Source organism: Neomonachus schauinslandi, chromosome 7 (genome assembly GCF_002201575.2).
Source record: "Neomonachus schauinslandi chromosome 7, ASM220157v2, whole genome shotgun sequence".
Taxonomy (NCBI): Eukaryota; Metazoa; Chordata; class Mammalia; order Carnivora; family Phocidae; genus Neomonachus; species Neomonachus schauinslandi.
In genome coordinates, this window is record NC_058409.1 from 126,195,176 (window position 1) to 126,214,948 (window position 19,773).

The 19,773-nt window shown below is 46.8% G+C and overlaps 1 pseudogene; it reads right to left on the reverse strand.

Annotated features, from left to right (window-relative positions):
* The window catches only part of LOC110584946, a 35,157-nt pseudogene extending 17,100 nt beyond the window's left edge, over positions 1-18,057 (reverse strand).
* Positions 18,058-19,773: the final 1,716 nt, after the last annotated feature.

The window sequence follows — 19,773 nt, forward strand, 5'->3', positions numbered from 1 at the left end:
ATTTGGGAGTGATCAAAACGTAAGTAGTGGTAGAATGAAAATGCAGCTGAAATTGTCCAGGGGGAAAATGAGAACATCAATGTTTAAGAGGCAAACTATAAAATCTAGTCCAAAAAGTAAAGGGGGATAAAAGTGGTTGCAAAAGTATATGAAAGGGCTCCACAGAGAGGAGCTCAGAGATAAGATTAAAACTAAGTGTTAGTTTAAAGAGGTAGGAAGAAAACCAGGAGAGAAGTAGTGTCAGAAAAGCCGGAGTATAGTGTTTCGTAAAGGAGGAGCTTGTCAGAGTGTCAACTGAATTAAGTATTGAAAAGTTTCCATTGGATTTAAATGCAGAGGCCCATTGGTGACACGGCAAGGGAATTTCAGTGGAGGGTTGGGAATGGAAATCAGATTGCATGGTCCATTGAGGAATTAATGAGAGATTAAATATGTGAAAATAGCTGATACAGACCAAGTTTTCAGGTCAGAGTGCAGGCTGGATGTGGAAATAGGTAGTTTGTGAGGGAGCAAGACTGAGGGAGTGGCTACTGATTCTCTCTGTGAAGAAAACATTAAGGTCCCTAGCTTGGAGGGTGGGAGCAAATCACGAGGTAGGAGTTGGAGGGAAAGGGGAAGAGTCAGACACTGGCAGGAGAATGGCAAGGGAAGGTGAGTGGGATCCTGTAAAGAGACTATCTGCAGCCCACGTAGCTGACGAGTTTAGAGACCATTTTTCTGCAGGTGCTCCCATCGAAGTAGACAGGTAGGTTTTTTTCTTTCATAGAAATGCTTGGCAGCCAGGAGATAGAGGCAGAAAATGCAGGTGGTTGAACTTACTTGGAGTAGGATTTGGGAGGGTAGGGATAGCAAGAGGAAAAGAGATAAGGAAGTTTAGAGTATTGGCAAAGGAACGGATAAAGCTATCGTCCATAGGGGTGTGGGCTGGAAGGAGAAGGCTTTGAAGGTAGCTATTGTCTTCCCTGCAAATCTCTCCCACTAACTCCCCCATCTTGAACCCCTTGCTTTGGGATATGTTGCTTGGCATCATGTGTTGCCCAGAACAGCATACAATAGTCTAGATGTGTGGGCCTAGTACAAAGGGTCAACACTCTGTTTCTGGGCCTACTTAATAGTCACACTCCAGTATTGATACACATTGACTGTAGAGGCGAATGAATTTCCTAAATCTTTTACACAGAGACCCCTTTAAAGCAGGTTCCTGACCATCCTATAATAAATGCAACTGGTTTTTTCAGACATAAATACAGAACCTTCACTTGAGCCCTTTGGCTGACTCTTGCAAGATTTGGCCTATCCTGTAAATCTAGATTCTGATACCGGTATGAAATGAGGTCACTGTGCTTCCCAGATCTGGGTCATGAGCAATTGGGATAAACATGTCATCCATATCTTTATTCAAGTTGGCGATAAAAATGTTGAGCAGGAGAAGGATAAATCCAATAGCAGAACTGTGTCTGACTCTCATTACTAGAACCCTCCCTCTAAATGGACACCAATCCATCAAGCTCTTTGTACAGCATTTAGCCAGTCAGCTACAAATCACCAAACACTGCTACTGTGCGATCCACATTTCTCCATCTTGCCCACAAAGGTCTCACAAGGGATCATCCAAACACCTTGCTGAGAAGTCCAGATACACTATATCAACAGCTTTCCCATGATGTACTAGTCTAGTAACCTTATTCCCGTTGGATAAAAACACAATGCACTTTTCTTTGCTGTGTCTTATACACCTACGACCAGATGGAAATTGGTTTATGACATTTTACGGCTTTATAACATTTCCTGTCTCACCATGACATCACTTTTCCCCAAGCCTAGAGCTTCAAAAGTCCACAAAGGTGTTAAGAACTCAGTTTCTAAACCTTCCTCCTACCCAAGTATATCAGGTTACCTGATCTCCCAGGCGGTTGAAATGAAGAATGTTAGCCTAATAATGAGACTGTATCAGAAAAGTAACTCCTTCAAATGGGGGGGCGCTTTTATGGGGGGCCCCCTTTGTCCTGTGTTGGAGCTTCCTCCCAGCTGCCCTAAAAGGCAGTTTAAATTTTATTTCCTTGAATCTCATTTTGGTAAAGCCAAATATGGTTGTCTCTGAGCTTTCTTGAATACATCATTTTCAAAGAGGGTACTGAAATCCTGGAATTTTAAATCTCACTAGCTATGTATTCAGTCACTTAAAAGAAAACCTAAAGATGAGAAACATATAACTCAAAGATCCACAATAACTCAGGGTGAAAAATGCCATGGCGTTTAGGAAAGGTATAATCCCTAATTACACAGAGAGCGACACCTCTTTCCCTAGGCAACACTCCTTAGAAGCTGCCAACGCATTAAACAGAAATAGTTTAGCCAATCCATCAACATCTGTTTAACGCCCACTGCTGGGGACACAAAGAGGTGAAAAGTATGGCCAGGTGTCCTCAGAGAATTCGCAGTCTAGTTTGGGATTTGGGTAAAGAAAAAAAAAAACCCACCTTCACCAAAAAGTGCACCACCCAAAAGCCGCACGTGCTAGATGCCAAGTGAAGTGCCAGGCAGTAGGTGTGCCAGACGTTCTGGGGGAGGCTGCCAGCTGGGGGGCAGGTGGGGAGGACACTTTTTACGGGGAATGAGACTTCACTGGGGCCTTAAGGGATGAACAGAATTTAAGCAATGGGTAGATGGGCTTCTGGGTAGGAGGTGTAGAATAAATGTGTATAGCTAATGTAGACAAAAGAAGTTAAGTCAGATCCAAATTCCCTCTCACTTCTCAAATATAAAGAGAAAAGCCTGATGCTCAACTGGGAAATTAACAAAGAAACACTTGACTCTGCCATACAGGGTCTGTGCGTCCCATCGAAGCTCGGCCAAGGTCACGCAGGGATCGATGTCCACTACATTAACTCTTAACAAGATGCTCCTATGAAAACCCTAATAAACTATTATACACAGCACAAATTTCATTAAAATCCTCCACTGCAATTTAAGTTTTGAGACTAATGGCTTTTCTAAGAATGCAACAACATACGCCACAGAGGTAAAATCCCACGAAGGAGAAAAACAAGTAGGGGTTTGCACCACTGGCTCCACATTAGAACCACCGGGGGCGGGGGAGGGGTGGTGTTCAGAAGAGACCGATGCTTACGCTGTACCTCCTACCCATTCCATCACAATCCCTGGGGTATCAGCATTTAAATTAAAAATACCAGTGATCCTACTTCATTCTCTCAACAAATTATTCTCTGGGTGCCGACTATATGCCAGCACTGCTCTAAGTATTGAAGATATAAGAATGAACCAAACAGACCCCCCTTTCAAAAAACTACCCTCATAGATTTTACGATTTTACATTATAATGAAGTCAAGCAGGCAGAAAAAGCAAATTAAATCAGTAAAATATATGACATGTTAAAAAACTGACAATGTGCTAAGGAGAAAATAAAGCTGAGAAGGGGTATACAAAGTCTCAGACTGGAGTAGGGTGGCATGGAAGACTTCACGGAAGGTGACATTTAAATCAAGAACTGAAGGAAGTGAGGGAAGAACTCAGCTACAGGAGAGAGGAACACACCAGGCAGAGGACATAGCAGGTGCAATGGCCCTGAGGCAGAAGCATGCTGGTGTGGCTGGACCGGGGAGGGAAAGTAATAGAGATGAAGAAGTCTGAAAGGGAAGGGCTTAGTAGGCTATGTAATAATGAGTTTGGCTTTTACGTTGAGTGAGATGGGACGCCCCTGGGAAGGTCCGAACAGAGAAGTGACATGATCTGATTTACAGTTTTATGATAATCGTTCTGGCTGCTCTGTTGAGAATAGACTATTGGGGAAGGGGGCAAGATAGCAATTGAGGAATTCTCAAAATAGTCCAACTAAGAGATGAGGACAACTTGGAAGAGGGGAGAGGCGGTATGCAATGGTCAGATTCTGGGTATATTTTGGAGAACTAGCCAGAGACAAAGTATCTGGAAGGGGCAGGGGTATGAATCTGGAATTTGATTTTAGATGTTAATGTTTGAGATGAGCATTAGACAGTGGAGATTCAAGTCGATAATTATATATGCAAGATGAAGATATACTGGCACAAATTCTTAGCTTATGGATAGCATTTAAAGCCATGAGAATGACTGACATCACAGATAACAATCGCAGAAAGAAAGGACAAGAAGCAAAAGTAATGACTCCTGGGCCCTCCAGCATTAAGAGGTCAGGGAGAAGACAGGCAGCCAAGAAAACTGGGAAAGAATGCAGACTGGTAAGCAAGGAGGAATGCCTAGAGACTATGGTGTCCAGAGAGTTAAGGGAAGGAAGCATTTCAAGAAGGGATTAACTGTGTGCATCAAATGCTTTGAAGGTGCAAGGAAAAGGCTGAGAATTGGTCCTTGGATTCAGCAATGTGGACCTCATTAGTGACCTTGATAGCCTTGAGAGCCAGTTCCAAGTCTCCAACAGAAGAGGGGTTCATGAGGCTCAGTATGTTCTTGAAGCAATGCCTTCTCCATTGTCTCTCCCTTGTCCCAAAAGACAGTTAAATAATTTGATAGCATTGATAATTCAAGGCGATCTGAATTTTATTTTTTATTCCCCATGCATAGAATATGAAATGTATATATCTTTTCTCTCTATGTGGCACATGCTAAGTAAATATTAGTTGAATGGAAAAGAAAAAAAAAGTTTGCAGCAGTGCGGACAAAGTATGAGCTCTAGGAGAGAACTGAGCATAACTGATCATATTACCTCCTTCAAATGTTTGCTGAGCACTCAGAGTTTTCAGTGGTTTTTATGGGCAGCTACCTACCTCCCATCCACAGCACCACCACTGTTAATAAAGTTCATATGTTTTGTCAAGCTGAAGATGGAGAATAGCAGTTGAGAAAGAGTTATAAAAATAAGTAAGTCCAGGGCACCTGGCTGGCTCAGTCAGAAGAACATGCAACTCTTAATCTTGGGTTTGTGAGTTTGAGCCCCACACTGGGTGTAGGGATTACTTGAAAAATAAATAAATAAATAAATTTTTAAGAAATTTAAATAAACAAAAAATTAAATAAGTCCAACTATCCTAGTATGCAGGTTCCAGTCTGGATTTTATCAATGGAAATACAGAAGTGCTTCTTGATCCAGCAAATGAGAATTGTGGTGGGTGGTGATATTCCGCATCGGAATGGCACTTACAATTCAACCTGGACTTCACTGTGATTACTCACCTGCCTGTTATCAAGAACAGTCAGCAGGCCCTCTTTGGTTTATGATAAAAATAAAGGAGACTGCCTATGAGTGACATTTTACATGCACAACCCTCTGGGCAAAATTCTGGTTACCACAGCAAACCCCACTCACAACAGACAGCAGAGACAAAGCACATGACATATCAAATAGCCAGAGTTCCGCCTTCCTGCAGGAGAGCAGTTATATTTGCCAGATACACTAATCAGCTACTACAGCCCTCTCTACGAATAAAAGCCCAACCTACATTCGTGGGTCTTGGCTATTCTTACAATTACTATTTGCCTGAAATAGTAGCTTCTGTCTGATGTTTACTTATTGGGATGCTGATGTAATTCTCAAAATGGAACTTATTTTTAAAAGGAGGTCCAACACCAGGGAAGGAAACCAACAGCTGCTTTCTCATTCTCCCCACTCTGCAACATTAACAGAAGTTCCTTTGAGTCCCACATCTGGCTAGAACCTGTCCTTTGGCCTCTTCCATGACTGGCCCAGAAAAATGAACCAGTCTCTTAGCAAGACCCAGTAGAGAGGGTCCCCCTACCAACGAATCTAAAAATGGAGTCCATGTTCTCACCTAGGAAGACATGTGGAGGCAGAAAATGCCAAACTGAGGAAAATGTTGGTGTGTAAGGAAATGCTGGTGTCCAGGAGGATGAATACTGCAGGGCTTTAAGAATGCAAATTTTACCCTTGCGTAAAGGACACGTGAAGGACATGGTCATTTCTGCCCTTCCTGTACAGGTTCAAGGAAGAGGGTTTAAACCATCAAGAGTCCAGATAGATCAGAAAAAGTCATGAGCCTAAATGCCCAAATGGAGAAAAAAGAAATAAGCTCCAGGGCCAACTTCTCAGAGAAACAGTACATTTGGAATTCAAGTAAGTATATTTTTTCCCTGTGTTTTACCAATCTATATCCTGGGTTTATAAGCAGAAAAATGAATCAGAAAACGTAGACATCTGTGGGGACTTTAGGGATCGTGGAAGTTCCTGCTTCTCAGAAATGCTATACGGAATAAGATTAAGAGCACAGGCTTAGAGGACAGAGAGATCTGGATTCAGATTCTTGCTCCAAGTCTTTTTTTTTTTTTTTTAAAGATTTTATTTATTTATTTGACAGAGAGAGACACAGCGAGAGAGGGAACACAAGCAGGGGGAGGGGGAGAGGGAGAAGCAGGCTTCCCGCCGAGCAGGGAGCCCGATGCAGGGCTCGATCCTAGGACCCTGGGATCATGACCTGAGCCGAAGGCAGTTGCTTAACCAACTGAGCCACCCAGGCACCCCATCTTGCTCCAAGTCTTAATAGATGTGCAACCTCGGGCAAATAACTTAAACTTTTTGAGCCTATTTTTCGGCCTCTGTAAAAAAAGGATAAGTGGGAACAATGCTAAACCTGTTCAACAGCTGTTTATTGGGTGTCTAATGTATACTGGGCACGGCTGTCAGCACCGGAGATCCAGTGAACAAGACAAGGCCACTGCTTTGATGAAGCTTGCATTCCAACAGGTGAGACAACCAATAAAAAAAAAAAAATCAAAACTCTTTTTCAAACAGAATAGGAGTAACGTGATAGAGTGCTGGTGGGGGGTCAGGGAGGAGAGGACCTACGCAGATCTGGAGGCAGCTTCCTGGCAGAGGGAAGGCCCTACTCTGGGATACAGCTTGGCATGTCCCAGAACAGAAAGGACAGTGTGTTGGCGATGACAGAGAGTAAGGACGATGAGTCCTAGCAGAGGAGGTCATCTGAGAGGCAGGTTGAGGCAAAGGGCCTGGTTGTATTCAAATGGCAGTAAATCCCCAGTTGTAAACTGTTAGGTGACATGACTTGATTTGTGTTTTTATTTATTTATTTATTTATTTATTTTTTTGAGAGAGAGCACGCATGCAAGTGGTAGGGGGAGGGGCAGAGGGAGAGGGAGAGAGAATCTTAAGCAGGCTCCACACCCAGCATGGAGCCCCATGCAGGGCTCAACTTGAGGCTCAATCTCAGTACCCTGAGATCATGACCCAAGCTGAAACCAAGAGTTGGACATTTACCTGGCTGAGCCACCCAGGTGTCCTGTGATGTGCGTTTTTAAAAGACCCCTCTGGCTTGTGTGAGGAGAGGAACTAGGAGTCAAGAGTAGTCTGAGGAGGCCCAGAGAGAAGACTACTGTGCAGCAGTTCCAACCAGGTCGGCTGCTGTACAGGTGGACGGAGGGCCAAGAGGACTTACAGATTCGGTTGCTGGTGTGAGGAAAAAAGAATGAAGGTCTTGAGGTTTTTGGAACGAGCCTTTAGGTGGATGGTGGTACCATACACTGAGCTGGGAGAAGGAGAAGGAAATTACTAGCCAGAGAGAGAAATATCAAGGATCCTATTTTGATCAAGCTAGGTCTGAGATGCCTGTTGCACACAGATGTGGAAATATCTAGCTGGCAGTGGGGTGTATGAGTCTGGAACTCCGTGCAGAGATCAAGGCTAGAGACATAAATTCGGGAGACAGCACATTGATGGTGGGTACAGCCTTGAGGCAGAGAAGATCTCCCTAGGAGGGAGAATAGCTAGAGAAGAAGACCCAAGGTCAAGTCCTGGGGCAACATCATAAAACACTGAATATTAGTTGTTGTTATTATTTTCAGAACACTGGGAAGGAGAATGTTGGCCAATTATTGTTATAAGCATTGTTTTATCCATCCATCTACCCATGCATCCCACCACCCATTCATACTATAAACGATCACTGAGCACATTAATGAGAGAGTAGAGAAAAGAATGTAATAGTAGGTCAAGAATGTAAGCTCTGGAGCCAGACTGCTCTATTTAAATCCCAGCTCCATCTGTAACCTTGGAGAATTTGCTTAACCACATTGGACCGCCATTTCTCCATCTGCAATGTTGAATGGTGTCCCCCCAAAAGACATGTCCATGTCCTCGACCTGTGAATGTGACCTTCTTTGGCAAAAGTAATTACGTTGAGGATCTCAAAATGAGATCATCTTAGATTATCTGGGTAACCCTAAATGACAAGTGTACATATAAGAGACACACAAAGTGAGACATGCAGACATAAGAGGAGAAGACATGAACACACAGAGAAGATGATATGAAGATAGAGACACAGATTAGAGTGAAAGAGTTACAAGGAATGTCAACAGCTACCAGAAGCTGGAAGAGGCAAGGAAGGATTCTCCCTAGGAGCCTCCAGAGGGAGCATGACCCTGCCAACGCCTAAATTTCAGACTTCTGGCCTCCAGAACTATGAGAGAATAAATTTCTGTTGTTTAGCCACCAAGTTTGTGGTAATTTGTTATAGCAGCCCCAGGAAGTGAATAGGGGAATAATAACGGTGTGTGCCTCACTGACTCATAAGGAGAATTAAATGAGATAACATATGTAAAGCATCTAGAACAGTGCCTGCCAAATAGGGAACATTCAAACAATTTTAAATTTTAAATTTTATCCATGTACTGGACATATCCATGTGCAGGATCCTGAAGAATGGGGGAAAAGACAGATATGTTGAGACCCTGAAAATAAAGATGGCACCCAGAAGCTGAGCAGGTGAGGGACCAGAAGGGGGAGGGGTACTCAGATGCTACAAACTGCTGAACACCGCTCCCCAGCATTCCCCAATAAAGAAATCAATAAACCTTACATCTGCTCAGGTTTTTGAAGATGAGTAGTAGGTCCAGAGAAGTGTTACTGCAATTTTTTACAGTATCTTCCTCTGCTCGCACCATCTCATTGCCTGCTCTCTCATGAGAACCCATGTTGATGAGGACATTCAGAGCAGATTTTCTGGGGACAGCTGTCTCTTCCTTTAGCCTAATGATACTGGGAATAACGGTGACCAGGGCGGGGTGGGGGTAGAGAGTAGCAGTGGAAAACTGTGGAGGAAAATGACGCCAATTTTGTATGCTGAGTGATTTTATAATAATATTTGCATGGCTGCTTTAGCCTGGGAGGCTAATTTTCTTCACCAGGAGACCCATATAGCACAATCTAGTTTTACCCAAATCTCTATAAAATACTCTGTGCCAAAAGGCGGGTGAGGGGGGAATCCAACTGAAACACAGCTGAAATCAGACATTTTATAAGTGTCCCTTGGCGAACACACAAAAAGGTAAAGTTTATTGACATCTTGCTTTATTAAAAGCAAGGTCGGCTTAAAAGATTTGCTCCATTCTCATCTTCATAGGTAGAGAAAAGAACATTCAAACACTGGAAGAGAGTTAGTGATCACCTGCATGCAAATATAGGGAGTGTCAGGGTGAGGAACCCTCCTGGGTGTTCAATTTGTAGGCACCAACCCAAGATACTATGGCTAATCTGAAACACACTTGCCTCTCTACTCTCTGGAAAGAGACTTGGGGAATACTGGAATTACAGTATCATCCCAGGACATGTACGTAGGATAAGCAGGTTCACGTTAGACAGGCATCTGTAAAGTGCTGGCCTTCAGTGAAAGGGACAAAAAAGCCAGTGTTTATTCTGTCTTACTCCTTGGTAGCCCAAGATCTTGTTAAGAGCAACTGTACCCAAACCGGGTGCCAAGAGAGCAAAGCTCCTAGGCACCTGCTCCCCCTACCACCCCCTTTCTCTGGATGCCCAGAGGCTCCCTATGAGGCAGGCTAGTCTCCCCACTGTCTCCTGACTATACCAGGATCCAAAGATACCCCCTCTCCTACTCTCTGCCCAGCACAACTTCTACTTCCTTGGCAGACAGGTTTTAGCCAGAGGGTTGACTTTGGACTTGCACAGCACTACGGAGGGCCCCTGTTCATGGTCGGGGTCCTCTTCTGCATTGTATCCATGTGTCTTCATTTTTAGCAAAGCAGATGATCACTCTTCAGAGGCCAGGACAACAGCGTATGTATGGACAATTTGGTGGCAGTAGCCGACTTAAAGTCTAGTGTATGCAAAGCCAAGTACTAGAACTGTCCAGATGTTGACAAAAAGGAGACCACAAGTGGCTCAGCTCAAATTCAATTCCACTGTTGCTAAAAACTTCAAAGGGCACAGCCTGGGAATCATTCTGTTAAGGGCCACATATACCATGGAAGCCCCCCTCAGGAGGCTGTTAAAACACTGTAGATCTTACCTAAAATGAGCTAAATTGGCCTTCAAGCTGGAGGCAAAGGACTGGGTCGTTCTCTTTCAAGAACTTGCAAATCCTCAGGAGTTTGTGATTTTTTTATCCTCGTGTGAATAGCTACGCACTTCAGGCTGCTTCCCCACTCCCTTGCTATTATTCCATTGAAAGCTTGTGACAACAGTGTGTGCCAAACTAGTCCTCTTTGCTGTAAAGTCAATTCTCCAAGTCTTGCTTCTCCAAAACCTCTTCATGTGTCCTAGAGTGCTTTACGAGCCCCAGAAACCCTTTAAAACCTAAAAACAAATAATCCAAGAATAACTTAATCAACCAGATGTTCAATGCTATCTGCTTTCATTGGATTGCTTCATAAAGAGAGCTAATTCTTAAGTTTCTGATTTTGTGCAAGTTAATAGCCCAGTCGCTGTTCATTCAATGTATTCACGTAGGTGATGCACGCATCAAGGAGGCAAGAGCTCTGAGAACGGGGATTGTTTCCCTGCCCCATTGAGAATGTGGGGATGGAGAGGACCCCATTGGCATTGGAGAGAGGCCACAGCCGGGGCAGGCCTCTTCCCGGAGCTGGAGAGGCTTCAAAGACAAATGTGTCTTCTCCGCACACTTAGTGCCTTAACAAGCCGTCTCCAGGCTCAGCTGCCTTATCGGACCACAAAGGGCCTCTTCGACGATTGACTTTTCAAACCGTAAATGCTCCCAGTGTTTTCTTGAACACATTTGTAAATAGAATGCAGAGCTCTTTAGATCACAGGCAATCCGAGCCTAAATCCCGACCTACCTGGCTTCCAGTCCTGCCTCTGCCCAGAAATGCAGAACACACAGGAAAAGAATTCTTTCCCAATTCTCTCTTTTTCCCATTTCTAGCATATGGATAGTATAAGATCGGGAATTTAAAACCTTTAAATGCCATAGAAGGATCTATCATTGTATATGGACCTATGTTTAGGCCCAAAGAACAACACGATCGACGTAAAATAAATAAATAAATCAGGAATAATCTGAGAAAATACTTTTATACTTTGAGTTCCTTAAAGAAACATCATACACATTTTCCCCCAATATCATTTAATTTGACACACACGTAGTGAGTGTTTAGTAAAGCAAATTAAGTGCTCCTTTTCCTCTGCTCTTCACTAATAGGGGAGAATATTTAATCTTTCTAAGTATAATCATGATTCATTCATAAAACCAAGGGGGTACACATATTTTCAATTCCTCTTCACCCACCTGCATCTTGCACTATTACCACTGAAGACAACAGTTCTGCAAATCTAGCCACTACAGATGTGATTCTACTTCTAGTTGTGCTAGAAGGAGGCAAGTTCTCCACTCTTCTGGGCCTCGGGTTCCTCCAATACGGGAATTCGCAAGTCTGAATGCATCACCCCTTCCAAAGCGCAGAGGAGGGGAGACTCTGCAGGATCTCCCTGCTTTGAGCCTGGCAACGTGACCATGTGACCATGGCAACATGTGAAGTACAGATGTATCCACTGAAACAAGTCAACAATAAAAAGGCAGACATCCTGAAAGATTCCTTAAAGTGGGAACAGGGAGGTGAGAGGCTGCTCCCAGCAGTCCAGAGCTTTGCATCCAAAGCTGAAAGCAAGCTTCGGCTGGGTCCGCTAAAAAGTCCTGCCTTGTACACTCACTGGGCTGTCACGGGCTTTGACAAGAGGCTTATTCATTTCTCCACGCACTAACAGAAGGACCTGCTACTTTGTAGCAGACACTGTCACTGAGGGGTTTGCATACATACCTCAGGATCTTTTTTCATTCCTCCTGAGAACGACCCTGTGAAGTTGCTACTGTCCCAGTCTTGCACAAGAGGAGACCGAGGCTTCAATATTTCTAATGATCCGGCCAGTGAGAGGTTTTCTGCACTGCTAGGACTCCAGCCAAAGCCTCTGACCCCAATTCCAGAAACCCTCCTTTCCTTCTTGGCCACCTCGGCCGGTGCCAGGCACCAGGTTCACCTACCCAGCTGCCAGCAGTACTTCCGCCTGCCCCACCCCCTCTTGCCCCCCGCCCCCAGCAGCCAGGCACCTCTCCCATTTTACCAAGACGACACATCCTTCCACTACACTGCAGGCTCCTTCTCCAGCGCCTCTCCCAACCTCTGCTTCCCTCCTACCTTCCCAGGAAGGGAGATGCCAGCTTTTTTTCTTTCCCTGCACCTGCTCCTGTTCACCTCTGGCTTCTTCCCTCCCAAACACCCCTTATCTTGTCTTCGTTCTCTCCCACTGCTCTTTTGTTTACCACACATGCCTGGGAAGGGGATTTGGGGAACATTCCTGGATAAACCTTCCCACAACACTACCACCTCCTCAAAATACCCTCCAGATTATTTTTAACTGGCACACCTCTGGATCCAGTGTCTATGCGCCAGACTTCAATCATCTTGGCAATCACTCTCTCTGTCATCCGGTGAACCTGGCTCCCATGACCATCCTTGACAGACACTGTTCTTAGTCTTTGTGAAGACTGGCCTTTCTCAGACATTCCTGCCTCTACCTGCCTGCCTACCTCCCTCAGGGGCTTGCCTGCCGCATCCTACATGGTCCTATGGAGACACTTTGGAAGGCAGAAGAAAGAGGTTAAAAACTGTCCAGTCTCCAAGTCTGTCTTTAGAGATTCAGCCTCTCTTTGAGTTTTGTCCTGACCTTTTATGGGTTCATCTTCCTTGGGACGCTTCCCCTTGTGACTGGTGCAGTAAGAGGGCCCTGAGGCCACATTCCAACAGAGACCTCCCCCACCCCCCCGACACACACACACCATAGTCTAAGTTACATAGGCCCACGTGATCTGGGCCAAGGGAGTATCTGCAGCTCTGTGTTATCTTGTCCAGCCTACCAGGTCTGGGACAACACCAAGTACAATCAGCTGGTGGTGGGGAGAGGGAGGTCATGGAGTGTTGCTTCTGCCTCTCTCCCTGAGGAAGCTAGCAGACGGCTGGTGGAGGCCTTATCTGGGTGTGAATAAGATATGGTCCTAAAGAAACAGGCCCAGGGCAGCATGATGAGTGTGCCAACAGGCTCTGTAGAGCCAAGTCCAAAGGTAAGACTGCTCAACTTGGGAGAGAAAGACAGAGAATCACAGAGGAGGAGACCCTTGAGCTGGATCTTGAAGAGTAAGAAGTGGTTCATCAGGAAGATCAGGGAAGAAAGGATATTCCAGGACCTCAATTCTCCCACTACTACCCCCAGCAAGTCAGCATTGTAGAGGCAGAGAGTATGACAGGTCAGGAGGTCTACAGCTCGTGTGTATGTGTGTGTGTGTGTGTGTGTGTGTGTTAGGGACATAGCAGGAAAGAAGTCTGAGGAGGCACACAGGATTTGGAATTTATTCTGCATCCTGGGAGCCACTGATAGGTCTGGGAGACTGAGTAGAAGTGGGAAGAGGGAGGAGGGGTCTGGAAGGGTTTCTTCAGGCTGCTCGTTTGCTGAATGTTAAAACTCCAAACTCCCTATTTCAGTCACCTATGTATTCACATGCCCGCCGAGCCTCCAGGTGATTTTTGCTTCTTCCTTACTCCAAATCCAAGTAGTGCCCATACTTCAAGGCCATGTCTAATGAACTTTTCCTTTCTTCCCACAGCCTGCTGTCAGACTTCCATGACCTCCTGTGCTCATCTTATTACAATAACCTTCTCCCTGGACAACTCACCTCCCATCTCTCCCAGTTCGGATTCTTTCTGCCAGAGATCAGATTCATCTCCCTGAAGCACAAAGCGACAATCCCTAGCTCAAAAATCCCAAATATTTCCCTATCAGCTGCAGAACTAAGCTTCCCCAAGACCTCAGGCCAGCCTCTTCTTCCATCATATCCCTGGGGCCACATCCTCACTCAGGATCAACCCCTCAGCCCACAGCTTCTCTACCTCAGTTCTCCTCCATAGAGCCTTTCAGATCTCCTCAGTCAAAAGTGACTTCTTTCTCCTCTGTCCTTCTAAAGTGTTTTTATCTGGACCATTCTTCGGGTACCTTATTCATTAGATCATCCCCATCATCCAATAAATACAGGGCACCTATTACATGCCTATATACACGCACTGGTTTGGGTGGGAGCTGTCATTTTATTCATCTCCCTTCTCCTGACAGACTGAAACTCTGAGCTCAAGGAGGGAGCCCCTGCGCATCCCCAGGAACCTCTGAGGGCCTATGCAGTGCAAACCACAGGTACCCCAAAAATAAAATGGTTGAAATGAATAGAGAAATTATCATAAGTTTCCTTAAATAGTAAACTGCCTTAAGTGCATGCAAAATCTATTTTAATGACAAAGATTTAAAGTATAATTCAATATTTTTCCAGGAGCATATTAACTATGTCAAGGGAAGGTGAATGTATATACTTTACACGGCTCTGATTCTTCCCCTCCTAGCACATCCCCCACTCCTCCATTTCCCTGTCTGCCCACCCCCCTACACACACTCACACCACTATGTGGTTATGAGTGGAGCAGCAGTGGAAGAAGGAATTGATGAAGCTAGAACAACCACCTACAGCCAGGGGTGTGTTCGGAGACATTCTATTCTGCCCCCGCAAGCAACCCTCCCACACCACACCTGCTAACCTGGACCTATTCGACACCCACCCAGAAGCCACCGCGGGGGTGGGGGGGGCGGTGGGAGGCGGTTAGCTGGCCCAGTGGAAACAGCAAGCTGGGAGAGAGCCCGTCCAGAGCAGGCTGAATGTGGGAGACCCCAGTGGGGAAGGACTAGCAGCACGGAAGGTCCTGGGGAGCTCTCTCTAGAAGCAGATCCACGGCATCACTTTCTGCAGCCACTCAGGGACCCCCTCCAGCTTCATCGTGCTTTGTCAGGGGAAACACATCCACCCAAAGCACCTAACTCTGTGGCAGGCAGAGGCCAGGCCGGCGGCGGGAGACAGATGAGGCTCCTTCCCTCGGCGGTCGGCCACCTCCAGTCCCAGTGCAGGGCAGCTCTGGAATGCCCTCGTGCCTGCCATTCCAGTCTCTGAGACCAGCCCATGCCAGACCTGTCCTCTTACACTCCAGGGTCTCTTATCAAGGTCTTTACATTGATCAGGCCTCTGAGGACAGGCTTCTGGCAAACTCCAGTCAGGGACCCTGGACCCTCCCCCTACTCAGTTTAGCTCTGCAGGAAGACAAGCAACCCAAAGACCTAAAACATCAACACAAACCTGAGAGGGAGAGGGGTGAGGGGAGAGGAGAGAGAGAGGGGGCGGGGGTAGAGAGAAAGGAACAAGGCCAGATTTTAGGGGGAACTCGACTTCACAGGGAAGCAGGATTTCCTCATGTGTACGCTCCCCATCTCCCTGGGAGATGCCAATACTGCCCCCAAAGACGTCCTTGCTTTTTGCGCGCCCCCTCCGTTCCCTTTACCGGCGCGTCTCTTGCGCGGGCACAAACCCGGCGAGAGATGAGGAAGCGCGGGAGCCTGAGTACCTCCGCCCTGGAGGAGAGGACCAGGCGACGGCCCAGGTATGGGGGACCCGGGGCGCAGGCCCGGGCAGGGGCTCCTGGCCCTGTCCTGAGTGTGCCCAGCAGTGCGGCTCGGGTCATCCCGCTCTCGCTGGCCCTCTTCCCGTGGCCGCGTCCTGCTCGCCCCCGGCCGGATACGAGGGGAGTTTGAGCCGCCCGACCCGGGTTCGGCTCCCTACACACCGCGGTGCCGGGGCTGGGGTTCCCGCACCGGGATTTGTCACTAAACTTTCCCGGGCTCGCTCGGTCTCGGGGGGTGGAGGGGTGGGAAGGAGGGTTGCCAAACCGCCCCTCCCCCGCCCATCCGAAGCCCCGCGTCCCGGCCGCAGCGGGACGGTCGCTTCACCTGCGCGCGGCTCGGCGGAGCCTCCCGCTGCTCCTCGTGTGTCCGGACCCAGGCGCCGCCCGGCGGGTCTCCGCGCTGCCGCCGCCACCGCCGCCGCCGCCGCCGCCACCGCTGCTTCCACCGCCGGTGCCGCCGCCGCCGCGCCTGCCTGTAGCTGCAGCGACGCGGTTCGCCCTCAGCCGCGGGAGGCGCAATCCCCGGCGCCCGCGGCTCGGCGGGTCCCTGCAGCCGCCACCCCACCGCGTCTCTCTGCCCGCGGCCGGCACGCACCGGCGCCCAGCTCTCCCAGCTGCACGGCGCTGGGGATCCACGGAGCCTCCAGGATGGGCGGGGATTCCCTCCCTCTGGTAGATTCGAGGGGCGGGAACTCCCTTCCCGGAGTGACAGGGACGGGGGGCGGGGATTCCCCTACAGGAATGACAGGGTGGGCGGGGATTCCCCCCTGAGCGAGGCACACCGCGTGCAGTGTCCCTCCGGGTGAACCCGGAGTCCTGGTGCGCTGTCTTCAGAAACCTGGGGATCCTGGGAGGAAAGGATCCAGGGAGATGGCGGCTCAGAATTTCCAGATGGCGGGGCCTGGGGCGCCATCTAGGTGGAAAAAGAGAGAGCTAGGGGACTTGAAGTTGCCTTTGCATAGCGTCGAGAAAAATGTCAATTGCCTTACACAAGAATGGGGTGGGGAGGCCAAAGGAGATGGGGGAAGGACTAACCACCCACACCAAGAAAGCTTTGGCCTCTGGTTCTTCTGATACCCAAACTGATTTAACACTGGTATGGGAATTTCGGGGTAACCGCTGGGCACCTCAGAGCTGCTTAATCCCCTAGTTAAGCTCCTGAGAGAAATCCTCAGAGACAAAGTCCTATGGCCCTGGAGTGGTGGTTTTGGTCCCTGGGACAACTAGCCAAGAGCCCCTGCTTGAGTGGACTGTGAGAGCTAATGCCGATTGCCCTTGGCCTTATTCCAGGTCAGTCGAGGAACAGAAGCCTCAGGCTTTTTGGATCCTCCATTCCCGTGGATTTCAGGAAGCCCTTCAAATATTTTTGGTTCTTTTTTTGTCATCCCTGTCATTCTGCCTACCACAGGGAGAGGATGATAAGAACATAATAGGGAGACTGCACAGCTCTGCAAATTAAGCTCTCTTAAGAGGAAAAAGCTGGTCTTTTTCAAGCGCTAGCAGATAAGAGTTAAAAACATATGAAAAATGAGAAAACCTGGGATAATGAATAGTTGAATAATGCTTTTGACATTTGCTGCAGAGCAGTAATTGGAAATCTTTGCTTTGGGGGGATGGGGATGGGGTGGGGTGGGGCAGGGATCCGGGGCAGCCCAGCAGGGCAATAAGCTCCGGTCTCTCAGAAGAGCAGACCGACATAGATCACCTGCACAGATTGTGCAGAGCTGTCCCGCAGCATCAGAGGCCAGGGGAGTCCCAAGGCATTTGAGATGGTATTTTCCACAGGGGCTGGGGTGGGGAAGTACTTGAATAACTGTTCTTCAGCTTTTATAATTACCAGGCCACTGAGATCAATGTCTGCAGAAATCCAAGCTTCCTATAGTGTAAGTTGTGCAAGGTCAGGCACCCAGAGCTAGGATTGTAAGGACTGGCAGTGACACAGCTACTCAGCACAGCACTTAGGAGATGCTGGATGAAATGGCAGCTATTACCCAGGAAGGTACTATTGGGACACCACAGAAAATCCTTCTAGAATCAGACAGGGCTGGTGGTTCCTGTTTGTTTCACAGTCCCAGTCCCATATTCCACCACTCTCTTCCTAGCACATGAACCACGAAAAGGCAAAACCTGTCTCCTCAGCCTCTGTACCCAGCACCTACCTCCTTCAGCACCCACTGAAAGTTTGCTGAATAAATGAATATGTAAATGAATTTATCACTCAAACCATAAGCGCGGCCATTCCTTACCCAATGCATCCCCAGCTCCTTCATTCCAGCCATGTACTCCTAACCTGCAAATTGTTTCCTCTGCCAGGATGACATTCTCACACTTCTGTGTCTGCTGAAATCCCAAAGAGTTAAATGTCACCTGTTCTGGGAAGGCTTCTCTGATCACTGGCACCAACCTCAGGTTTCTTCTCCTCTATTAACCTTTCTGTAAGTTGCTAATATAGCCCTTGTCAGGTTGTATTAAGTTGTAGGAATCATAGTGTTCCCTCACACATTTCCAGTTTGTGAGTTCCTGGAGGAAAAAGAACCTAGATCTTATTATTCGTGTTCCCCAAACCTAGTATGGCATAGTGCACAACCCCTAATAGCCACTCAATAAATATTTGCTGGATTAAAAGGAATCATTAAATATACAGATATATATGATATGTTATATGTGTTATATGCAGGCATAAATACTATATATAAATATTATTTATGCATATGTAATATTTGCTCATCTGTCTCCTTCAGACATGGCTCTGCTGACCAGCTTAAAATACTTCTAGTTTCAATCACTTTTCATCCAATATTTTCCAGATAGTTTTTGGCAAGGTCTTGCTGCTAATAATAGCTCACCTCTCAAGGGGTCAGTCAAATGCATGGAAATTTTCTTTTGCCCTTGCAGTCTCGCCAGTTTGGAAAACTCACAACTGAGGGCATTTATTTTCCAGTGTTTGAAGATCAAAATGTAAATTTCTCCTGCCCCCTTTTTAAATATTTAGTCACAGATTAGTACTTCTATCCAAGTTGCCGTTTTAATTTATTACTCATAATATACATGATTTGGAGGAGGAGGTTGGATTTAGAAAATCTAAGGCTTAGTTAGGGACAAGAGAAGATTAAAATAATGAACCAAGGAAAAAAACATGTATTCGTCTGGGCCATAATCTATCAATGATAGGTAAAAGAATGCAGCGTACTCTAGGGGACTCCAAGGAGATCCCCACGGGCTGCAGCGACCTTTGGTTTACCTCTGAGCTTTCCTCTTAGGTGAAGAAGAAACAACCCCCACCAGGCAGCTCTAACTGAATTGAAGTTTCATCACCAACTCAAATGAAATCTTGAAGGTCACTTCCCATCTTGCTCCCCCAAGTGTGTTGGGACGAGGAGACTTTGTCAACAACTGGCTTGATTCCCTCCTCTGGGAAGCCTCTGTGGGTTCATTTTCTCTCCAGAACAGGTTCTAGCTTCCCGTTTACCCAGCTAATGAGGCTCCCTTTTTTTCCTCTGGAAATTCCTGGCCACTAACTCTTCCATTCAGGAACTGACATTGGAATGAGCCATCCGGTGGCCAAGGAAGGGTTTAAGAAGAGCACTGAGGAACAATGACAGTAAAGCATTCATTCATTGGATCCTGACTTGGAATGTGTTTAAAGATCACTGGGAGATTTGAAAATTCAGATACCCTGGCGTCAGCCCCTGAGATCATCATATGCTGAGTCTGCAGGGCGGCTCTGGATACTGCATGTTTAATCTGTGCCCTGTGATTGTGACTTGGGTGACCCACAGAGCATATCCGAAGAAATACTGAAATAGAGTGACTTTAAAAATGGGAGGGAGCCCGAGTTAGATCATACTCTAGTGTTTGGTCTTAGTGCCAATAGACTTTATTTTAAACCTTGATGAAAATTTTGTAATATTTATTCTCAGACCACATCTTTTATTAGCCAATACACAAAATGGACCTACATGTGATGTATCCTGTTTTAAAATACTTGTTTAGGG